The following is a 9,071-nucleotide window of genomic DNA, read 5'->3' as shown; positions in this document are numbered from 1 at the left end:
TGGGGGAAAGTTTAATGCTCATGTTCATGTGCTTGCTTCACCCAGACTGTCTTCTCATAAATACTAGGAAGTGGGTGAGAGTTCACAGACTATTCACTGCTGGAAACCTGGATCCACACAGTCACTTCTGCTTGTATGTTGTTTTATTCACTTGTCTTGATTTTGTATGTGTGTCTCTAACCAGCTTTTGAGTTCCAAAAAGCAGACACAAGGTCCTCTCTATATTATAACAGGAAACTGAGGAATTCTTCATTTCTACAATGCTGATTAAATTCTAATTCATTAGGAAATTCTATGTATCGAGAAATTTATAACCTGATAATCTTGCAAGATCCCACTTGCTTTGAAGATTTGTAATTTGCCAAATGCAGAGCTTTAATGGGCTGTGAGTTGGGGAGCTTAGAAGGCACACTCTGAGAAGTACTGAAATTTAGAATATCATATCCTCTTTCAAATCTAGGCTGCCTTTGGAAATTACACAAGCAGAGAAGGATACATAGGATGATAGAATCATCAAAGAGAACTTGGCAGACTGGAACTATGGACTGAGGTTAGCAAAATGAAATATCAAATCCTGTCCATAGGATTAAGGAGTCTAAGACTCTCAGAACAGAAATGTTTGGGTCCTTGAACATTAGGCATGCTGGGAGGGGTGTGTTTTTTTGTTTGTTTGTTTGTTTTTTTGTTGTTGTTGGCTGGCTGGTATGGAGGTCTGAACACTTGACCTTGGTGTTATAACACCACACTCTAACCAACTGAGCTAACCGGCCAGCCCGAAAGTTGTCTTTAAAAGTATCATCCTTCTCTCTCATTTACAGTTGCCAAGCTGCTAAGGGCTTAGGTCCTAGTCTTAGAGCCTGTTCCCTCCCCTCTACACCATCTGGGTTGACTTTTCCTTAAAAGGAAAAAAATGTGTGTGTGTGTGTGTGTGTGTGTGTGTGTGTGTGTGTGTGTGTGTGTGTGTGTGTAAAATAAAGTAATAATCTCAGCAATCTGCCACTTACACAAGAGGAGATTTATTACCTTTATTTTTTACTTTTTTGGCAGCTGGCCAGTAAAGGGATCTGAACCCTTCACCTTGGTGTTAAAACACATTCTCTAACCAACTGAGCTAATCAGACAGCCCTTTGTTACCTTCAGACTAAAGGAAAAATATGACAGCAGGAATTCAGTATACTTCAGTATGTATTGTAATGCTAGCTGCCCATTACTAGGAGTTTAGATCAGCCCTCCCAGTAACTCAGGAGTTGGTCCTCTCTTGAGTATGGATCCATAGTCCCCAACCCCGGAGGGTCAATTTTAGAGGTTTTATGAAACTGGAAAATTGACTCTCAAAATGCCTCTTGCTACTTAATTCCAGGTTAATTTCAGCATAAGATATACTCTACCTTTCAACCACTAGCAGGTGAGGCAGGGATGCTGGGAATTAGTCGCCAGCTTGACTTCTGGCACCAAGAAAAGCCTAGGGTGAGTTGCAATTACAACCATGTCTGTCAGCTCAAGCTGCTTGCAGGTCACAGGCAGTTGAAATTTCAAAGTATAAGAATTTTTTAAAATATAAGAATAAAAAATTTCCATCCAAAGTTTGAGAAAATCCTTATTTCTTGCAAACTACTTCCCCATTGCTTCTTTGGGCAAACACCAGGGCTGTTTGCCTTGTTACAGAAGTCTGTTTTAACTAAGCAGAAGTGTAGGGTAAGCACACCAATCCAGGCATTCATGAGAGCAACTGTTGATCTTGTGTGTTTGCACAATAAGCATCTAAAACAGACTGTGCAACTCCTTGGTTTTGGTTTCCATGAGACTTAGTATATTAGTCCATTTCCGTTGCTTATGACAAAATACTTGGAACTGGGTGGATGATTTATAAAGAAAATGAAATTTATTGCTTATAGTTTATGAGGCTGGGAAGTCCAAAGTCCATCTGGTCATGGTGACAGTGACCCTGGGGTCTCACACTGCAAGATGGTGGAAGAAGAGAGAGCAGAGTGAGTAAGAGAGAGAGAGAGAGAGAGACACTCTCTTCTTTTAAAGCCCTCAGTACCATGCCCCTGACCACCATTTTTAATCTACTCATTACTGCATGGTCCTACAATCCAATCACCTCTTCAAGGCTCCACCTTCAATTACCATAATAGGATTTCCCACCCTCTTAACAGTAACAGTGGGGGTCAAGTTTCTAATACATAAAACTTGGGGAACACCATTCCAGCTTCAGTGAGTCTTGGGGGAACATAGTTCAATCCACTACACTGAGCATCTGTGTGAAACTCTTAGTTGCCTTGCACAGAGACCTGGGTAAGGACTACAGGCCTGAAAATGAAGGGAAGTTAATTTTTTACTTGGACAAAAGTAGAGCACACTTGTGGAGTAAAGTAGAGCCACACTCCGGGATGTAGGATTTAGCTTTCCTGAAGTGCAGGGGAGATAATGTCCCTTGGATGGACTTCAGTGACAGACAGAATTCAGCAGATAAATCTCAGTTCTTATCCTTCCCACTACTACCCAACAGACTGTCTGAAGACCTGCTGGTTCTGCAAGTTGTGCTCCTTTCTAAACAACATGACACATGACTGGAGGACCAATTGGGTTTTCTTTGGGCAAACTTGATAACACATTACCTTGAATTTACTTTTCTCCCACCCTGCACTGACTTATCTTTTTTCCTTTCTTCTTGCTGACCTGGGGTTGCATCTCCCAATATAAGCTTTTGCCTCAGATTCTATTTTATAGGGAGCTTGTGACAAGGCAACCCTCTAGGGGTAAAAAAAAACCCCAAAACCTTTTTTCCCCAGTGACCCTTTATCAATCCCAGGAAAGAATTCCAATGGCCATGTTTATGTGACATGACAACCCTTGAATCATGTGCAGTTGTCAAGAGGATGGGTGTTGTAATTGGCAAGAGCAGGAACATGTACTCCCTGAGAGCAGAGTGCAGAGTCTGTTAGCAGAAAGAGAATGGGAAAGTGCACTGAGCAAGCAAAAACTATCGCTACCACAGTCTACTACAGACAGGCGGGAGTTATTCCTTGCTACCTTGAATAAGCTTTACTTCTAACAGTCTGCAAAAGAACTTAGAGGTCTGTTAAAAGATAACATTAGAAAAAAAAAGATAAAATCATGACTCATACAAATGTTAAATAAACATGTAAGATTTTGTTTAACCCATTATTAATGAGGGAACAGATAAGATGTTACAACCAGTTCAAAGAAGTCAAAGAAGGACCAGCCCGTGGCTCACTTGGGAGAGCGTGGTGCTGACAACACCAAGTCAAGGGTTCAGATTCGCTTACAGGTCATATTTTGAATTAAAAAAAAAAAAAAAGTCAAAGAAAGATAAATTTACATGGCTTTGACTCCACACCTGCCTCTTACCAATGTGAATTACCACCAAGGGCAGTGGGTTAGGAGAGTGACTTGGAGGAATGGGTACTAGTTTCTTTAACCATTCTTTGGATTACTTCCTAACTGTTGGTATATCCTCTGCTCTTAACATCTCTTTCCCAACTCCTGCCCCCACTTTGTTTAAGTGTGCACCACAGGTAAGGGAGCAACACGAAGAGGTGGGAAGCTGCTGGTACAGCCTGGGTTGCAGAGAACAGAGTGGTGGAGGTGGCCATGGGAAGAGAAAAGAGGGAAAGAGGCATGGAAGAGACCTGTTAGCAGTGACCTGCATGTCCATCCATCTAGGACATGATGACTAGTTGGGTGTGTGGAGCAAGGGAAGATGAGTGATTCCAAAGATCTTATCCCAGGTGCTCAGAGCATTGCTGATACTAACCCAGAAGGAGAAGAACATGTTGTGGGGGGTGGGGAGGAGAGGAACAGATCAGGGTGGGGCAGGTGTTTGGGGGTTTTAACCCTCAAAGGTTAAAAGGGGCTGGTAATTCTTCCCAATGGAGCATCTCAGCAAGGAACAGGAGATGTCAAATAGAAAGAGCTGGAGATTTGGAATTGGGTGGAGTCCCCTGAAAGATTTGGGATTGTGGGGATTCAGAGTTCCAAGGGAGAATGTGTGCTCCAAGGAGCACCGAAGTCCTCTAATAAAATCACTCAGGGCCGGCCCGTGGCTCACTCAGGAGAGTGTGGTGCTGATAACAAGGCCACGGGTTCAGATCCCTATATAGGGATGGCCGGTCGGCTCACTTGGGAGAGCGTGGTGCTGACAACACCAAGTCAAGGGTTAGGATCCCCTTACCAGTCATCTTTAAAAAACAAACAAACAAACAAACAAACAAAAACCCCGGTGCTCATCCATACGTGTGACACAGTTGCACGGGAGAATTTATCCCTCCATTCAGGGATCCTCCCAAGACATCCCCACTTTCGTTCAGCCAGGTGACCTTAGGGACTCTCTCCAAACCAGGGACACCTGACACCACTCCTTTATCCCCCTCCTCAGTCACCCACTCTGAAATGGAGCAAATCCACCCTGGTGTGACCTATGGTGTCGAGTCCAGACTCTAGCTACTCACTCTGCCTACTCTGCCTGCATTCCGATCCCTTTTCCACCACTTACTGCATGTCCATGAGCAAACTTCTTAACCTCTCTGTGCCTCATCGTCCCTGTCTATAAAATGGTGGTATTAACAGTCTACTTCGGGGGTGCTGTGAGGATTAAATGAGTAAAACACACATGAAACATTGAGAAGAGTGCTTCTCACAGAGTAAGTGCTCAATGACTACCATGTAAAGAAAAACAACTTATTAATTTGCTTTCCTGTTCTGAGACATGGCCCAACAGCAATTTTGTCTCTGGGGCAGGACAGCAGGGGGTAACCTGTAGAGCCAGAGAAACAACCAATGTTTTCCTTTTCAGCAAGGAGGGGCCATAGCAGTCTCCAGTTTATTGGGAGGGGAGAGTGGAGGGACCTGCTAAGGGAGGCACTAGAGCCCCAAACTCCATGAACTCTGGAGGGTTAGTGCAGAGCAGGGCTGGGCAGGGCCAAGTGGAATTGCTCTGCTAAGGGAAGGGGAAGAGACTGGGGAAGGAGGCCTGTAATGGATTGAATTATGTCCCCCCAAAAGTCACTGAGGCTTGAATTGTCTCCCAGTTTTATGTATTAGAAACTTAGCCCCCACTGTGACTGTTAAGAGGGTGGGAAATCCTATTATGGTAGTTGAAAGGTGGAGCTTTGAAGAGGTGATTGGATTGCAGGACCGTTCAGTAGTGAATGGGTTTAAAATGGTGGACAGGGGCGTTGTTCTGAGGGCTTTAAAAGACGATGATAGTCTGTCTTGCTTGCTCTACTCTACTCTCTCTGCTTCCACCACCTTGCAATGTGAAAACCCTGGGTCACTGTTGCCACCACCAGATGGATTTCCCAACCTCAGAAACTGTAAGCAATAAATTTTGTTTTCTTTCTAAATTACCTAGTTCCAAATATTTTGTTATAAGCAACAGACATGGATTAACACAAGGCCTGTGGGAGAGGAAGCTGCTAAAAGGCTGTGGCCCTGTGTGGGATGGTGCATTCCAGGAAACATCATCAAGGAAGATATGGCTTTTTTGGTAGAGTTCAAAGAAAGGGCTGTGTCCCATGCCAGAGCTATCCACGTAGGGAAGCAGGGCCAGGATGGTCAGCACATGGCGTGGGAGGGAGCTCTCAGCCTTGGGGTCCCTGGGAAAGAAGGCTCCTTGCAGCTCCTCTTTCTTGAATTGCTTCACCCCATATGGCTCACACTGGGTTCCTCTTTGCTTCATCTCACCATGTGACAAAGCAGATTGATTTAGTTTATGCCATTTTTACTGTTTGAAAAGTGTTTTTTGTTTGAAAACCCTCGGCACCCCTAGTAGAAATTAGAAGTTAGAAATTATCCTGTACTTAGAAAATTAGATGAAAATTTTTAAATTTTGCCTGTCTTTGCTGTTTCCTGCCTATGCTGTTCCTGGCTGATAAAACCAAGAGCTGTATCCAGATGTAACCAGACAAACTAGGGAGGAAACTACCCTGGGGAAGTTCTTGCTGTCCCTGAGTGATTCACTGGCTTATCTTGGCTTCTTTAACCAGCTTGCATTAGGCCTTGCCAAACCCCCTCCCTCCTCACACCAGGAGGGAATATGTGTGACTGTATGATAACTTTAAGTGTGTGACTATATGATAACTTTGACTATGTGACTACATGATTTTTGCCTGTGTGACGATGTGATTTTTTGCCTTAAAAAACCCCCTTAAACTTAGACTCGGGGTTGCTCTCTTACCAAAATATTTGGGGAAGCAGTCACCAGCTGGCTAATAAAGACCCCCTTTTTAAATTCTCAATTGGGTGTTCTAGTTCCTTTTCCAAGTGACAGCCTCACAACAACCATTAGGATGTTTTATTTGCAGAAAGGAGAAAGGGCTCAAAAGGTGGCTCATGCTTTGGGCCTAGTCTTGACTTTCCAGAGTGTGTCCTCATGAGGCTGCCAGGCTGAGGGCAGCACAGCTCTCAGCCAAAATGCCAAAGAAAGGCATAGAGGCAGATCTGGTGAGGTGTGTGCTGAGGGCAGGGAGCAGAGCATGACTTCAGGGTCTGAGGACCACAGAGAAAACATGATAGGTGGCTTCAGCCAGAAGGCAGTGGTCTCAGCATGAGGTAGACAAAGCAAGATGGGGAATTACATGGAAAAGTGCTGGAGAAAGTAAAAAGCTGTACACCCGGTGGGTGAGGGGAGCCCAGGGACTGGATGAAATAAGTGTCTGTGGGAAGGTGAGAAGGGTAAGGGTTTAAGCTGACAGATACAAGCCACTTCCACTCACTTTAGAGGGGCTGCCCAATTCAAGGAGGTGGAAGAGGCAGAAATAAGAGAGAAGGGAAAAATCCATGTCCTACCAGAGGCCAAGCAGCTCTAGGTAGAGGTTTGTCTCTGCTCCACGAGGGCAGTGAATCCTCTTCCTCTCAGACTGTATGCTGGTTATTTCCATCTGTATCCCAGATTTGTCCTCTGGCCTCTCTGCCCTGGGGCAGCATCCCTGGGACTTCATCAACCTAATTCCCTTTACCTCTGGCTTCCTGGTGGGAGGCATCAGTAGGTCTGAGGGAGGTACAAAGGCTGGGGTTCTCTGTGGGTGCCCTCCGTGCTTTTGCACATGGTTCTGGCAGTAGCCGTGTCCCTCTGTAACTAACCATAGCTTGTGTCGAGAGACGCCTCAGCATAGCTCCAGCCACACCATTTCCTCCTTTGCCCCTTCAAGCTTGGAATGGCAGAGCTCTTGCTGGTATCGGTGCCTCACCATCCACTGCCCGAACCTCTATAAATCGCTCCTTTAAACTCGCTGCCTCCTGCCAGGTCCCAGCAGGCTGATGACTGCCGGCAACCAGAAGATCTCATGCACTGGACTGTGCATTTTATATTTACTAGACCAGGCCACATTGGCGCTCCAAGCTAAACACTGCTTAGTGACAAGGGAAGCACAGACATTCTCTTTATTCATAAAACTTCCACACTACAAAGGCAGCCAGTGCTGGGAAGGGCTTTGGACTCACTGGATACCCTCCCACTCACACAGAGTGAACATTACCAAGCAACCAGAGTATAACTGATACACCATCCTTTTCTCAAGCTAAGACAGTACACTGTGTCCTCAACATGCTCCATGCTTTCCAGACAAATCCTACTTCTAGATACAACTCCCCCTGTCAGGTTTTAGAAATCTTACCCACCCTTTGAGGGTCAAATACCATTTTTTTCATGATCTATCCCCAAATGCTCAAATGCTGCTTTTTTTCATGATCTAGCACCAAATCAAAGAAGCACCCACCCTTGTCTAAACTTGCCCACCATTATCCTCAGCGGTTCTGCCATTCAGCACGTTCTGCCTTGTGTTGGTCTTTCTCCCCCTGCTGGAGTCTCATACACTGTGGATTCCTTCACACACCCAGCATGGTGCCTTTTACCTAAAATATGTTCAACAAATTGCTGAATGGATAGAACACGAACTAAACAGAAACCTCTGTGACCTGCTTCAACTGAGTAGGGTCACCTGCAGGAGATGCCAAAGTCTAACCGAGACTAACCAGCTGGATTTCTCTACCTGCCTCCCATGCCATGTCTCCTTTTCCTCCTTCTTGCCTACTTTGAGTCCCCACCAGCTTCATCCTCCCAACACCTCTCTCACCTTTCAGTCAGTCCTCACTCTGACAATGGCTTTAAAGCTCTTGAAACTACAGTTGTCATAGAAGACAGCTCAAAGCCTCTCATGTCCAACTCCTGCATTAGACAGCTGTGGAAAGGGATGCTCAGAGCTCTCAGTGGCTTGCCCAGGGTCACGCTGGTACAGGAAGCCCAATACTATGGGCAGGACTTTGGCTTTGGTGTGTAGTACCCAAAGACCAGGGCTTTTGACCTGAATCCCCCACCTCCCCTTGTGCATCTCAAGCCTGCCACTCCTAGTGACCCCATATCCAGTCTCTCCCCTCCTTGGGGCTCACCTGGAGTCATTCCTTGGCCTTTGCTTGTTATAGCCCCTCCATGGGCTGCCTCCTATCATTCTCCTAGAGCTGGCCCCCTGAAGCCTCACTCAGTGTCCCCCTCCACACTGATCTTGGTATCTCTGCACACCCTTCAGACTTTATCAGTCTCATTGCCTAGTGTCCTTCAGTCATTTCTATGTGAATATGTGTGTATGCATCTTGTCTCTCCAAAGACACTGGGAGGCCCTCACAGGGGCCTACCTCAGCCTTGTTTAGCAGCACCTGGCACAGAGCTGGATTGATCACAAGGGCTCAGCTTGCTCTCACTTGGATCCAGTGTTGGACCTGAAGCCTTGACCCATCAACACTGAGCCCTGACCAGGGAAGCTGGCTGGTGTTTCTTCCAGGCATTAGTGGTCTGGTGAAAGATGAGGTGGGAGCTCTGGCCAAGGGCCTTACCACACTGGGTGCAGCAGTTGGGCTTTTCCCCCATGTGGGTCTGCTGGTGCAGCACCAGTAGGTAGGAGTTGCGGGTGAAGGCCTTGCCACACTCACAGTACTCATAGGGCTCTCACCTGTGTGGCTCTGCCAGTACACCAGAAGGCGAGAGCTGTGACTGAAGGTCTTGCTGCACTCAGGACACACGTAGGGCTTCTCATCTGTGTGCATGCACCAGT

Source organism: Cynocephalus volans, chromosome 11 (genome assembly GCF_027409185.1).
Source record: "Cynocephalus volans isolate mCynVol1 chromosome 11, mCynVol1.pri, whole genome shotgun sequence".
Lineage (NCBI taxonomy): Eukaryota > Metazoa > Chordata > Mammalia > Dermoptera > Cynocephalidae > Cynocephalus > Cynocephalus volans.
Note: the sequence above shows the minus strand (reverse complement) of the source record.